This window comes from Monodelphis domestica, chromosome 1, assembly GCF_027887165.1.
Source record: "Monodelphis domestica isolate mMonDom1 chromosome 1, mMonDom1.pri, whole genome shotgun sequence".
In the NCBI taxonomy this organism is placed as follows: domain Eukaryota; kingdom Metazoa; phylum Chordata; class Mammalia; order Didelphimorphia; family Didelphidae; genus Monodelphis; species Monodelphis domestica.
In genome coordinates this window covers 520,838,759-520,854,919 of record NC_077227.1, presented here as the reverse complement: position 1 = coordinate 520,854,919, position 16,161 = coordinate 520,838,759, and the positions used below count along the sequence as shown (strand labels likewise).

The 16,161-nt window shown below is 38.1% G+C and overlaps 1 protein-coding gene across 1 annotated transcript in view; it reads right to left on the bottom strand.

Annotated features, from left to right (window-relative positions):
• LBH (LBH regulator of WNT signaling pathway) overlaps nt 1–2,808 on the bottom strand; it is a 78,462-nt gene extending 75,654 nt beyond the window's left edge. Inside the window, exon 1 of the mRNA XM_056813226.1 lies at nt 2,524–2,808. The gene's annotated coding sequence lies outside the window, so the exon portion shown is untranslated. The remainder of the gene's footprint in view (nt 1–2,523) is intronic.
• Nucleotides 2,809–16,161: the final 13,353 nt, after the last annotated feature.

Genomic DNA, 16,161 nt, shown 5'->3' with positions numbered 1-16,161 from the left:
GAATGTACTGTTGTTCCTGCAGCCTTTGTATCACCCCCCAATGCCTGACACAGTACACTGGACTTGCCATAGAGTGACTGTGGTGTTGACTGCCTGACTGTTTCACTGACTGTCTGACTGCCCTGAAGTCTGACAGTCTGATTGTATGGCTGACAAAGGGGGTGCAGGCACCCTGACTCCTGGCTTAAGGAGAAAGGGTAAGTAGCAGCAACCCCTGCCAGACTGCTGCTGACATCAGCTTAACTGGGTAAAAGCTCAAAGTTCATCATAATCCGCTCAGGAACATGTGAGTTTGGATCATGTTGGTTTCTGTCAATGATGTTATCAAAAGATCCCCATCTGGCTAAGCGTCTTAAGGAAATTTCCAGAGATATCTAGGTTGATCCGGGCCGAGGAAACCATGTACTTCTTTGGGCTTATGGCTGCACCCGTCACTGTGCTTATGTAAGCAAACTTGTCATGCAAGATGGGCTTAGGCTCAGTTGGAACAATCTAAGTGGCTCTGATGGACAAAAAAGAGCCCCCTGAATGCACCTGTGGAATGACATTTGTGGGAGAGCAGTCTGAAAAGGCAATGATTGCATTTTCTGAAGCCTTCCATGTATTTTGCAAATCATGGTGACAATGAATGTGACAGTAGGAAGACCACTCGCTATGAAAACAATACATCATCTACGTGTTCTTCAACCTTTATGGACTTCAGCTTCTCCTTCTGTGAAATGAAGGAAGTTGGAGCAGATGATCTTCAACCCCTTGTCAGTTAAGAGTTGAAATCTATCATCCCAATTAAAAGAAACACAGTCTCAAGGTTGGAATGGAGATCACAGATCATTTAATAGAATAATAGCTAACAATTGGATATCACTTTAATGTTTGCAAAGCACCTTACATGTATTATCTCATTTAATCCTTGCAGATCTCCTGTGATAAAAACAGAACAAGAATCTCATCTCTAAAACATCTGACAAATGGGCATCTGGTCCTTACGTAAAAATCCCAAAGGAAGGGGCCTCACTGCCATTTTATTTATGGATGACAAAAATGGTTCATTAGTATGGCATGGCACAATGGCTAGAGGGACAATCTTGGAATCAGGAAAATATCATTCCAAGTACTTCCTTTATTACCTTTGTTAGTTTTATGACCATAGACAATTAATTTAGGTTTTCAGATTACTAGGAAATTCCCTAAGATAATAACTTCTGGGTGAGTTGCTGATCTGTATCAGTAAAAGGACTTTCCATACCAGGAGTTCTCCAAGCCAGTAAAATCACAAGTTCACTTTAGTGGAAACAGTGCTGAACTTAAGTTATAAGACCTGAATGAGAATCTTCCCTCCGCCACTTTCTACCTAGGTGACAATTCACTTAATATCTCTGACCTTAGTTCCCTCACTTGTAAAATAAGGTCTAAACCATGATCCTGTGATACCCACCACAACTACCCCCACCAAAATAGAGCAAGTTTACTTTACAATGAGTCTTACTTTACAATGAGTCTCTTTGTAATTTCAACCTCTTGTTCCTAATTCTTCCTTCTGGGATAAGCAGAATCAATCAAGCTAGCATTCTGCAAGTATTTATTAAATAATACCATGTGCCAGGTACTGTGGGAGGTTCTGGGGATATATATATATATATAATGAATGAAACAATCCTTACTCCCAAAGACCTTCCATGCTAATGAAGGAGACAACAAGGATAGCTAGATTCAAATTTATAGCTATACAAGTGTATAGTTAAGGTCAATTGTTATAAATTTTCAGTGGGAGCATTTACACCTTGGAAATTGGGCAAACACTACAATCAGGGTTTTATTTATTGTTCTGATGACTGTCTAGACTTTAGAAAGTGATGGAGTAAATATTAATAATGCAGCTTAAACACAAAAGTGTATTATAAGGACTTTTTTTTCTAGAGAGCTAGTTGTTAAACATTTACTTACTAGCACACCCCTGTCTATATCTGTATCTATGCTATTGTTGAGTTGTTTCAATTGTGTTTGATTCTTTGTGCCTCTTATCTTTGTGGGTTTTCTTGGCAAAGATAATGGAATGGTTTGCCATTTATTTCTCCAGCTCATTTTTCAAATGGAAAAACTGAGGCACATATTTAATAAGTATCTGAGGCCAGATTTGAACTCAGGAAGATGCATCTTCCTGACTCCAGGCCCAGGACTCTATGTACTATGCCACCTCTATGCAGTCCCTTTATATATTATACAGACACACATATAATATATACATATGTACATAAGTATATACATACACATATTTATACATATATGGTTATCTATATGTATGTATATCCATAGCAAATATAAAAAGAATAAATGCAAATAGTTAAATACAAGACAGTTTGAGAGGGAAGATACAAGTCTTTGGGGGTATAAGAAAAGGTTTCATGTAGAAGATGGTGCTAAAGCTATGACCCAAGGAAAAGGGGGGGATTCTCTGAGGTGCAAATAAGAAGGGAATATTCCAGGCCCAACCATTGGAAAGGGTGTTTGATCCCCAGATCTGACCTGTTCTTGCTGCTACTGATCTTCCTCTTGAGTGGCTAGTGGGTGAAGATGGGGGTCAGTGCAGGGCAGGTCCAGGAAGCAGATGGTGCTAGTGAAGTCCTGGAGGGTCCCCACTCCTCAACCCCTCCCCTCCTCACTGGCAAATGGGGTTGTGATTTGCCTTACTCTGAAGGTGCCCCAACCTGGTGGGGTTGCTAATCTGGTCTGCTGTAGGTGGTTATTTCTGGGTTGGCTGAAGGTGCATAAAGTAATTTAAGCTTGTTAGATCTCCCTATTGTAGGAACTGATTTGTGCTGGTCAAGCTTCTACATGAAATTGTCACAATCAGTGTCGATGTCATTTCCTCTCTCCATTTTCCTTAGTGTCATAACTTGTCAGTTTGGAGTTGTTTCCATTGTAGGCCATATCTTTCTTTTTTCCCTTTCTTTTAGCTTTATATTAATTTTTATCTTTTCTCAAACAAATCAGTGGTTCAATAGTACACTGACAATTAATTTAAGAATGATTCTCACATCAGTAAAGAATCTTCCTAAATTAAAACATAATCAGTTGTGACCCTGGACAAGTAACTTAATCCTATTTGCCTTGCCTTTTCTGCTTACAGTTGTCACTAAGGCAGAGAGTAATAGTTTTTTAAACACATATTATATATACATATATATTACAGATACATATTATATATACATATGTATATACATAAAAATCAATTTTATTTTTGGTGATATTATTCAGTGCTCAATAGATTCAATACTTTCTGCCTTTTTCTTGAAGAATATATACTGCATGTATAAGAGTAAAACCTCTGAGGTGTCTTTATTTTTTGGATGATATTATTCCTGAATCATTTTCAAACATGCTTTTTTCTGTCCTTGCCTCCACTGGCTTTGAAGTCACCCAGGATAAAAGTTTATGTTGACTTAATTTGGAGGGTCTTTTCTAGTACTTTGTAGAATGTTTTTCCTTAATCATCCTCTATCATGGATAGTACATATACTGGAATTATTTTCTTGATATATTGATAAATACTTATTAGGAACACTGCATTATGAAATGAATAAATATCTCATGAAAGGTGTTGACTTTGGATGCTTGAAACACCAACTTTACTAATCCCTTTATTTACCACTTCAAGGAGAGTCTGTGAGCAATGCTTTTATTTAGTTACAATTTCCTTCTCTCTTCTGGCTCCATCTTTATCAAAAATGTCAAGATTAATATGATCAATGTTGATTAATTATAGCAATTAATAATAATTTTCTTTAGTTGGTTATTGAATAAGAATCTTCTATTTATGGCTAAGCTAACATTTAGAAATGGTCTAAAAACAGCCAGAAAGTCTGGGTTCAAGTAGGATCTCTATTACTGCTTACTAGGTAATCATCGATGAATTCTCTGAGCCTGTTCCTTCATTTATAAAGAAAATGTAACATCTCACAGAGTGTTCTTGTGTGAAAAGTAGCTATAAAATTCCATATAAAGCATATATAGTGCTCTGCATATATTTGTCCATATGTTGTCTTCCCCATTAGACTGTATGCAGCTTGAGGGCAGGGACTATATTTTGCCTCTTTTTGTATCCCAGCATTTAACACAGTGCCTGATACATAGTAGATACTTGATGTAAATGTTTATCAATCGACAGATTGATTCTTGGGACCTATATCATACGGTTAGCATGTTATTTGTCTGCAAATCCAATTAATTTCCATTTGTTTGGGTTGTACAATTTAGTAATTTATTTTTAGTGCTATTTAGCAAACTTCCTAGGTGCTCAGCAGCCTGTTTGGGGATACAAATGGTCAGTCAACAAGCATTTATCAAGTGTCTGTTTTATACAAGGCTCTGGGGATACAGAGAAAGGGAAAAGATAGCCCCTGCTCTCAAGGAGCTTATAGTCTAATGGAGAGAGGAGCACAAAGCATGGCCTTACCTTAAGCCCTTACTTCAAGCTGTTTACAGTATAAAACAACAACAACAACAACTAGCACACATGAGGCATTTTATTACAATGTAGAGAGAATTGGCCTTGGAACTAGCTGGAGTCTCAACTTCACCACTAAGTGGCTGTGTTACTGCAGGCAAATTACTTACCTTCTCAAGACCTCAGTTTCTTCGTAAGCAAAATGAAGGGATTGTGACCAAAGTAATCTTTATGGTCCCTCCTAGTCTCAAATTTCAGTGATTCTATAAATTCTGAATCATTCAAAAGCCTTTATCATCCAGTATTAATACATAAATGCTCTAGTCAAGAAGGATGATACAGTACTTTTCTATCATACTTTTTGCTCACTAATCTCTTGATATACCCACAACTAAATTATAAGCTCCATGCAGAGAGGAGTCAGAGTTTTTATTCTTTCAAAACCCCTATAGCACCTAGTACAGTGAAAAGCCCAAGTCTGTATATAATGATTGTGCTTATAAACCTTAAATCAGAGGCCTTATCCTGAGAACATTTCACTTCTCTGGTTCATTTGACCACCCCAAGAGGCATCTGAGAATATTAGTGCACAGCACCCCTCTCCAGGGTGGCCTAAAGGTCTCCTTACAGAGTTCAGGTTCACAATGCATCAGACATAAAACAGATTTTATTTACTTATCAAAGAAGGCAGCAACTACTCCAGGCCTTAGAAAGCTGTTAGAAATCCTTTTCCCCTTCTGCTTTGCCCCACTTTCCACCCAGTTTAATGGAGAATTGAATCCTCTCAGAGTGATGCCTTGGGTAGGGCTCTAGTGGGGGGCTTAATGAGGGACCCCCATAGAAGCTGTTTTCCATCATTCACTACTATGACCATCGCTAAATAGTTCTCTCCTTCAGCAGACACAATCATTCATCTTCCAGGAAATAATGGCAACTCCATAAGAGACAGTATTATAATTTGTTCACCTATTGGGTCAGGATAGATCTAGGTTCTTTTCTCCTTAAAACAGATGCTTTCTGGCAGGTACTCCCTTTCCCCAGTGGTTGGCCCTGGCTCTCCAGCAGTTGAATAAAGGGGAGAGGCTAATAGTGTTTTAACTTTTCATTAGCAGGGAGAGGCGACTATTTATTCTTTTTGGTTTTTCACTGGAGCCCTACAGACCCATACTGTCTTCAAACATAGGATCTCTTCAAGTCCTGTGAGCATCTACCTACTGGTCCTACTCATGCAAAAGTCCTTATTTTCTAATCTGAGCCAAGTCAAGGTGAGTTGATACCATTTACTTCTCCCTTCTCTCCATACCTAAGGAACATTTCTCCTGTTGGGTCAGCACCTTCCAGTGAATCTTGCTAGGATTCATAATGAGGCTCTCTTTGCCTTTGCATTTTCATTTCTCACCCACCTTCCTTTGTAGCACCTGGGGCAGACCATGCAAATTACCCTAAGGCTTCTCTAAGTCTCAAGAAAACACTGGAGATAAAGTTAGGGAAGGGGCAGAACTGGTTGTTCCCATAAGAATCCTGCAATACACAATTGTTGGGGCAAGGAAAACTTATGACATGCAAGCTAGTGAGACCTGAACAGCCCCATTCTAGTGGCTAAGATTCATGTCTCTGCTACAAGTGCTTAACTGACCATTGGATTGAGGACAATTTTCTGATCTTATTACAAGTCTTTGTGCATTAGTATTGCTGGACCTGCTGACTTCCTTCCCTTTCCCCTCACCCAGGCTGAAATTCCCACTAAAGCCCTAGTACTTGAAGTTCTAATGATTATTCTTGAAACCAAATCCATGTGGCTCTCAATATATTTCATCTTAATGGAATGTGAGGCTTTAAAAATGGAATCTAGACTATATAGGCTGTTTTCAAAGGAGTCAACTTTTTACTTAATGGCATTAGTCCTACTAATTTTCCTTAATGGCATCAGCTCTACTGTTTGAAATCTAATCAGCCAAGCAGACAAAGAAAAAAAGCACGTCCAGGGATGGAGTGGAAGGCACTTTCAGAAAGGAGATGAAGCCAGTCTTGTTCTTAGTAATAATGATTAATAATAATAATAGCTAGCATTTGTGTAGTCCCTTGAAGGTTTGAAATGCACTTTTCATATGATCCTTAAGGTGCAACTCCAAACAATTGCTTCTCCATCTGAATACCAAGAGCAATGTCTCCTTAAATGGTGCCTAGAACGCCTTCAAGTTTCTTTCAAATGTTAGACTAGAGCCCTCAGGTCCTAAATACAGCATTTTCTCATTTCTGGCCCCTTGTGACCCACTCCCTTACTAGGGGATTAGGTGTTCAAAATAGAATTTTGTTGTCTCTTTGCCAATTAGTCACATCTGACTCTTTAAGACCTGTTAAATTTATTTGTGTTGAGACTGAAATATATTAATTATGTGGTCACCAGGGATTTAATTTCTACATCCCAAAATGAATTATTAAAGTAAATGGAATTTATGGTAGTTTATTTTCAATAGAAGGATGATAGGATGATATTAAGGAAGAGAGAGAGAGAGAGAGAGAGAGAGAGAGAGAGAGAGAGAGAGAGAGAGAGAGAGAGAGAGAGAGAGAGATCTGGCTTCTTCTGATATCAGTTAGAATTTCTAAGCCCTAGCCAAGGAAAAAAGTCTCAAGACAATGGGCCTTTCTCAGAGGTTTACACCTCCATCTAAATGAAAAGCAGTCTGAGGTCTCCTCCACGTGTTCCTCCAGGGGTCCAGTTCCTTCAGTCCAACTCGTGAGTCAGAGATCCTCCATCCATCTCGAATTTCAAATCAAATATCTTCTTCTGGCCTCTGGTCCTCTTTTTAAAGATCTTTTCCCCTTGTGTCACCTCCCCTAAATTTCACGTCTACCAATCACAGCAGACACTTTTCTCCAGGACTGCCCACTCTTTAGTTCACACTTTCTTTGGTTAGATTATACTTTTTTTGGGTTACTTAACACCTTTTTTTGGTTAGTTCACCTTTTGTAGTTACTTAAAACCTTTTTGTAGTTAAAATGGGTAGATCTACTTAAAATACTGAGTTATCACCTTTTGTAGATTAAAATCTAAAAATAGATTGTAGATTACAATTCAATCTTCCCAATAAAGGAAGAGCTAAGTATCTTCATTGTTACAATCAGGGGAGAGCTAAATCCAGTCTTCAAAGACCCCATTTGGCTTTTTCTTGGCAAAGATACTGGAGTAGTTTGCCATTTCCTTCTCCAGCTCATTTTTCAGATGACGAACTAAGATAAACAGGGTTAAGTTAGTTGACCAGAGTCACACAACTACTAAGATGTCAAATTTGAATTCAGGTTCTCCTGACTCCAAGGTGGGACCTCTATCCACTGTGCTAACCAGCTGCCTCAAAATAAAAATCCAAAATTATCTCCCTCAGAGTACCAGGAGAAAGGAATTGAATCAAAATAAATGACTGTCAGTTAGATTTTAAATTAGCTTTCGGATAGCATCTCATACAAGCATCCTATCAGTATGTGAATCTCTTTCCAAATTTCAATTCATACCAGACACTGAATTCCAGCCTCAGAATCAGAATATTATAGCTAGAAGGATCTATAGAGCTCATCAAGGCATAGAACCATAGAATTCAAGAGCTAGAAAGGACCTTGCAGACCATCTAATTGAGCCTTATCATCTTATGCATAAGAAACTGAGGCACAGACTAGGTACCAGCCAGTGTTAGGGCTGGAATTCTTACTCAGGCATCTAGAATTTCAGGCTAATGCTCTTGGATGTTTGTTTATACTAAAATCTGTAGTATTCCATGTTACAGGGTTATTATAAGGTTCAAATCATAAAAAGTCTGTAAAGTCCTTTGCAAACCTTAAAGCACTATGTAGATGTTAACTATTATTATTTTTAAGATGGTGGGATCATGGATTTAGTGCTAGAAGAAACCTCATTCATTTTATTGATACAGAAATTGGGGCCCAGAGAGGTTAATTACCAAAAAACACATGGCTAGTAAATAACACAGGTGGGATTTGAACTGCTAGTCCTCTAACTTCAAATCTAGCACTTTTGCCATTGTATCATGCTGTCTTGATTGTTATGGTTTTTAATCATTATTATACACTTGCTGATGAAAGGGTAGTTAATACAATGTATGTGCAATGCATTTACAATACACCTACAAGTATCTAACACCCCTCTCCCCCCACCCCCCACCAGACGAAGAAATGGAGAAAAAAGAATATGTGCTGGCAAGAATGTGGCCTGGGATCTTTGAAGTCACAAGATAGGCTAACTAAATATTTCCATAAAATGTCAGCACCGCAACAGACCAAGTGCCACAAAACCGCAAGAACATGGCAGAGGCCCAGCCATAAAATCTTCCCAAACTTTCAAGAAGAAAAACCAGAGCCCTGTTTAGTCAAGGAGAAATGGGCTTCTACTTGTGTACCTAGTGAGAGATAAACACAAAAATAGTCCCAAAGGAAGAAAAAAAGTGCTTTTTTCTTTCCTTTTCCTCTACTTGTAACTCTGAAGACAGACATGCTCTACATCCTCTACATCCTCCATCATACATGGGTCAGGATGTTCCCTATTTGAATCTGTTCTTAGCTCTGAAATCCCATTTTCTGTCTTTGGAGACAGACAGACAGACAGAAAGGCAGATAGGCAGAGAGATGGATAGTGATAGACAGACAGAAAGAGTAAAAGAGAGTGTCAGAGACAAAAAGAGACAGAAAGACAAAGAGAAAGAGAAAGAAATATAGAGACAAAGTCAAAGAGATCAAAAGACAGACAGACAGACAGAGAATTTCAGTACAGATGTGCATGTAGGTCTAGGGTTATAGGTCCCATGGGTTCCCATTTCATTTGTTCTTGCATAACTGTATAGCCAACTCTAAACATGGCTTTGAACCAGACCAGGCTCAAATTGCTGTTGTTTATACTCATTTGGGGGCATAGGAGGTGTAGGAAGGAAGCAAGTAACAGGACCCTTTTCTTGCAATGAGTAACTGATTTTACATTTTCCAGGGTTTCCCCCAACCCAGTAAGGTTATTTTGGTCAATGAGCCGCAACTTTTATCTGGAAAAAAAGACTTCAATCAGTCTCCCCTCATCACCTCTCTTGTCAATAAGAGCTACAAATACATAAAAATGATTATGCTTTAATAGCTTAAAAACAATATTGAACACCAATAAAATGGAGTTTATTTAATAATTTGCAATTAAGTTAATTTTACTATATTAAATATATTTGCAGCACACAATTCTATATAATGCCTGTAGTATATAAAATAGCATTAAATATAGAATGTAATAGATGCTAAAATTAATTCTATTTCTTTCATATATTTGTATGTTAGAAATTTAATATGTTAATTATATAATTCAATATATTGACTAGTTAATCAAATTAATTTAATCTACATATTTTATGTACTCTAGGCTACTTATCAAAATCCCACTCTCATCTATCTATGAATAAAGTCCTCCAGAGCAAGATTCTAGTCTAGGGGGTCTCCTGAGGGTAGGGAGTGTCCTTCTCTAAAGCTATCAGCCAACAGCCCCACTCTCTTGTGTTCTCCGTAATGTTAATCTCTAGAGCTCAGCACCTGAGTTTCATTTAATCTTAGTATTCATTAGATTTTTATAAAGGGATATTTACTGAGAAGATACAGCAAGAACAAACACACAAGCAGCTCCCCTCCCCGGTTCCCTGGGGACACTCCTCTCTGCTGCTTCAGTCTCTGTGGAGAAGGGGCTCCAGCTGAAGTCCGTTTCTCCATAGCCTCTGTCCCCATCAAGATCCCTTCTCAGTTGGGCTTGGCTGTTGCGTGAATTACCGTGGCTACCTCTTGGCTGCCTTTGACCTCTACGAGCTCTGCTCTGGCTCTCGGACTTCTTTCTGGGCACTCCTTGGTCTAACCTTTTACAGTGCACAAAGTCACAGCTGTCTTCAGAACTCCTGTCCAGAGCGCGTCTCTCACAGCGGAGAGGCAGGAAAGAGGGAGAACAGGAGAAGCGAGGTTCTTATTTTGGCCCGTGAGTGCCTCGGGAATGCCCCCCCCCCCCCCCAGTTTTGGCTCAGTAATCTGTCCCTTCATCGCGGGACTGGCAGACCAGGGACGGAACATCAGAGCCTACTTGGAGTCAGAGAGCAGGGTCCTTCCAGTCGATACCATAAAATGCCTTTCTAGAAAGATTTTCCAGCCTGTTCCCATAAAATACTAAGAACGACTTTTTAGACATTCCCCATAAGCCAATGTCAGGATTCTTTGTCCATTGTTTTCTTACTCATTTCTCTGAAACAATCCTACTGAGTACATGCGCTGTGCATTTTGCCTTATTTAATAAGACCATTCCAGATTCGATGGTATTCCTTCTATTTGTCAGCCTTAATTATTTTATGCTCTTCCGTTATAGTAAGCCACCACAATTTGTTCAACCATTTCCCTAGTGTTGGACATTTAGATTCCTTCCAATTATACATATATTTTGCACTTATCATTGATGCTACAATGCAAATATGTAAAGCTCTTTTTATTGTTGTTGTGGATTGTTTTTTAAAAACGTACCTTATTCTTATCTTAGAATCACTACTGTGTATTGGTTCCAAGGCAGAAGAGTGGTAAGGGCTAGGCAATGGGGGTTAAGTGACTTGTCCAGGGTCACACAGCTGGAAAGTGTCTGAAGTCAAATTTGAACCTAGGACCCCCTGTCTCTAGGCCTGACTCTCAATCCGCTGAGCTCCCTAGCTGTCCCCTGTGTATTGGTTCCAAAGCAAAAGAGTGGTAAAGACTAGGTAATTGGGGTTAAGTGACTTTCCCAGGCTCACACAATTAAAAAATGTCTGAGGTCATACTTGAACCCTGAACCTCTTGCCTCTAAACCTGGTACTCTATCCACCTGGCCACCTAGCTGCCCTGAGTTGTTGTAGTTTTTGATAACACTTCCAAGATTAATTACCAGCTGTGCAATACTAGATCAAAGAATACATTTTCCAACTATTTATTTTTCTAACTTTTATTGACTATTACTAGATTATTCTCCAAAAAAAAATCCCAGAAGTTTGCATTTTCACCAGTAAGAAAACGTGTGTTCCTGTTTCTCTATATTCCTGCCAGCATTTAATTTTCTTGAATTTATTATTATTATTTTTCAAACCCTTACCTCCCATCTTAGAATCAACACTGTGTATTGGTTCTAAGGCAGAAGAGCAATAAGGGCTAGGCAATGGGGGTTTAGAGACTTGTTCAGGGTCCCACAGCTAGGAAGTATCTGAGGCCAGATTTGAACCTAGGACCTCCCATCTCTGGGCCTGACTCTCAATCCACTCAGCTGCACCCAGAATTTAATTATTTTTGTCAGTTTGATATGTATGAAGCATTAATTTAAAATAATTTTTTTCTGATTATTAATAAAGTTGAGCATTTCTGTTTCTTCCTTTGAAATTTGTTTCTATATTATGTCACCATTTGTCCATTGTGGACTGGAATATCCTTTGTAAAAAATCATTGTGAGCTTATATATTTTTATCTAATATTTTATAAGAAGTATTTTTCTAGATCTGTTTTTTCTTTAACATTTTAATAACTAATAAGCATTCATTAAGTATCTATTATGTGCCACTTGCTGGGGATACATACTTTTTTTGATGTACAGAAAAAAATGTATATGTAGTCAAACATTTCTATATTGCCCCATATAATTCCTTCTATTTTTTTTTTAATAGAAAAAAGAGCTTCCATATTTCTATCCTTTTGTATATGCTGATTGATGAGAATTTTGATTGGAGCCTCCTTTGATGCCTCATTGTAGTGAAGCGAAGCCAGTGCATGAAGACTGGTTTCTATGTCTTTTGAGATTATTCCTTGAAGGGTGCAAGCTTTGACAGGTCCTACCTAGCTGGGAGAGTTTCAAGTACAAGCTAGAGACATAGATCATATATCATTTTTCTGAGAACAAAATTAAATGAGTTCAGAGAGGCTCAACCCTTGGAGGTCTGTCTAGAGTGATGGAGAGTCCAGACATTACAATCTGCTTAGAGGAAAACCTCTAGATCATTGGCAAGATTCTTTGTGGAAGATTGCTGGGAGGACATGAAGGAGACTCTCAAAGCATAAGAAGGCAACGAATGGGTTGTCCTCTGCACCACTGGAGGGAGTGTCCATGTTGAGAGGACCTCAGATCTATTAAAGAATGGAAGTATATATTTTAATAAATCTTTATGCTGCTTTTATAGCAATTCTTATTGCTCTGATAGCCCTAATAAGAAGAAACAGTGTAATAAATCAACCCAATTTCCTAGATATCTTCTCAATCATGGCAGATATAGAATTGGACTAATTGTTCCAAAACTATTTTCTGTATCAGGCCCAACTCAGCTTCCAGGAGTGGGATGTAGAGAGCATGCCTCAGTCTTAGACATCTGTATTTGATTGCCAAACATGGTTTTTGCCAAGTCACTTGCATATGCTCTTGTTTTTCAGTCATTTTTGGTCATGTCCAAGTCTTTATGACCCCATTTGGGGTTTTATTGACAAAGATACTGGAGTGGTTTGTCATTCCTTCTCTAGTTCCTTTTATGGATGAAGAAACTGAGGCAAATTGGGTTAAATGACTTGCCCAAGGTCACAACTATGAAGTATCTAGAAATATCAAGAAGTATACTAACATTTCATATAAAACTTGACATAGTTTTCAGGATAGAGGAAAAAATTCATTTTTAGATTTTATTTTTCAATATTGACTTTTCCATTTTTGAATATTGGTACCCCAGTGTGATTAGTGAAGGAAAGAAGTGTATTTAGTCTAGGTGTGTGTTACAATGAGTAATAGTAACAATTAAATTGCATCTGCCAGGGCCAGTGTTTATCTCTAATTTTTTAGTGCATGCTTTCTTTTTGTTTCCTTTTAAAATGTCTTTGTAAGAAAACTACTTTTATAAATTCCAAATTTGATAATAAATTATTTCAAATTTTATAATTTGGATACTTTTCCTAGGCAAGAGAAAGAGCTATTCTTAAAAAAAAAAATTGGTTTGAAAAATTCTTGAGTAGTTGCTAAAAGGGGTTGGAAGTGAAATGAGTAGGAACTCTTTTTGCTAGGGATTTTGGGAAAGGAATAGGAAATTAATGGAAATTGGTATGTTTTTATTTAATCAAAATTATTGCTATGAGCTGTGAAAAACAGCTTTTATATAGCGGTGGGAACTTTTTTCACTTGATTTAGATTTAGATTGCTTTCAATTAGAAATCAGCTTTCTAAAATGCTTTGATTTTCAGTTCTTGATCTTGGAAATGAATGTTAAAGTGGATTTTTAAAAAAGATAGATAATAATCATTATAATAATAGATGACATTTGTTATAACAGTTAATAATTTGCAAAGGGCTCTACATATATTGTCTAATTTGATCTGAATGACATCTTGGAACAAAGGTTTTTCTTCATTTTACAAATGAGGAAACTAAAACTAGGAAAAATTAAATGGCTTGTCTAAGGTCACATGACTATCAAATATATGACACAGAATTTGAATTTAGGACTTCCTGACTCCAAACCCAGCACTCAATCTTCTCTGCCATGATGCCTAGAAATCTGAGTCATCTACAGAGTGATGATCATTAAAGCTCTATTAGCTGTTGAGATCACTGATAGAGAGAATAAATAGAAAGAAGAAAATAGGACTTGGGACAGAAATTTAGAGCATAATTAGAGTTAGGAGGCAGGATATGAGTGATTTTTTTTTCATAAAAGAGGCTGAGGAGTGATCACAGGTAGGAGAATAGCCAAGAGAAAGGAATGTAATAAAAATTCAGAAAGGAAGCACCCAAGGTAGTCAGGAATGATGAATCCTACAGACAAGCCAAGAAGGATGAGGACTGAGAAAGGCTCATTGGATCTGGTGCTTGGATCACTGGTAGCTTAGAAAAGAATATTTCAGTTGAGTGATGGTGTTGAAAGTCTAACCTAACTATTCATGCATAGTTCAGATTGAATGTGTGGCCTACCCTCTGGAAATCCAGTTCCCAGAAAACCTACGTATTATCCTCCCTGGCTTGTAAACATATAATGGAATATCACTAAAATCAATCAAAGCCCTGAATGTCTAATTCATAATGAATATTTTAAGGACCATCTTGAATCTCAATAAAAACTACATAACCTCATGGGCCATTTTAGGGATTTATAATCACTGCCTGTGGTGAATGCTAGAATTAATATTCAACAAACTCATTATTTCAGTGATTAGAGATATTTTACATAATAATTGGATTTGAGAAGTCACAATATAATTTAATGAATACCTTATATTTATAACTCACAGATATTGTTTTAATTATTAAATCACTACATCTTGGGCAGAAGCATAATTCTGTTAAGAGCACAGATGTTTTCCATTCCCAAGTCTCTTACACCATTAACAAAGATATGAAAGGGAAAAGACACTTGGGATTCAGATGTCCTGGGTTCACCTCCTAGCCCTGACCTTTACTAGCTGTGAAAACATGGCAGATCATCTAATTTCTCTGAACTTCAGCTTCTTCATCTGTAAAATGGGAATCATTTTTCTGGACCAATTTCACATTTTTTGTTTCATGCACTCAGTTCTAGTTAAATTTCTTTACTTTGTTCTCTATAGAACACATTTCCTTCCCACTCTCTGGGCAGCTATCCCCTTATGACTGGAATGTTATTTTTCGCCTGCTTAGAATCTTGGACTCCATTTCCCTAATTGTTAGTGCTTTCTACTTTAGGCAGTAACTCCCCAGAAGGCAGATACTAGTCCTATACTCTTCAGTTCTACTATAGTAGCTTATGAGCACATATCAGTGTGCTTCCCCTTAACGATTAGCCCCTAGGCACAATTAGTTCTTAGCAGAGAAATTTACTATGGCAGAAAACTGAAAATAGTATCTCCGAAAAGTCCTTTCCTCTCTCCTTTCAAGTTTAAATTCCTACCCATAGGCCTTGGCGGGGGTACCCCTCTATTCATATGCACAGCATCTGTGAAAAGAGTAGGCACAAACTGAGGACATAATGATAGAGAATCATACCTGTGGCTAAAGCAATTTACAACCCCAGTACTCCAAGTCCTCTCTTTCCTGATCCCTCTCTAAAGCTCAGTCTTTGATTGCCAGAGTTAGGTCTCTCTCAGATTTCTACATCCATAGTTGACTCTCTTCTTTGCTTACCCCGAAGCCACCTCTGCTTTCTACTGTCTCTCTGTATTCCTGTCATCAGGCTGAAGAGTTGTATGTTTCTGTTCCCTCGACTGCGCCTTAGATGATCTTGAACTGACTTTCCAACTGCTGAATGGGGTGTCTTCCAAAAGGTGAGTAGCTTATTGCTAGACATTATGGCCGATGGGGGTAGGAGAGAAGAGAAACATCTGCTACTCCCCTACATGCAGGAGTCATTCTGTACAAAGTGTGCCTGGAGAAGATTGACTTCTACTGTTTGTCACCTCTTGGTAGCTTAGCTTTCATTCCGGCAATGGCATTCCCTCTTCCATATCAATGGGGGCAGAGGCAGAGACAGACAGACAGACACAGACAGTGTGGTAGATATCAGAGAAAAAAGAGAGATAGAAAGAAGGGGAAAGAAAAAGAAGAGGCAAGAGAAGAGGAAAGGAGAGGACAGGAGAGCAGAATAGAGGAGAAGAGAAGAGAGGACAGGACAGGACAGGAGATGATAGCAGAGCAGAACAGAACAGAGCAGAGAAGAGGAGAGCAGAGCAAAGGAGAGGAGAGCAAA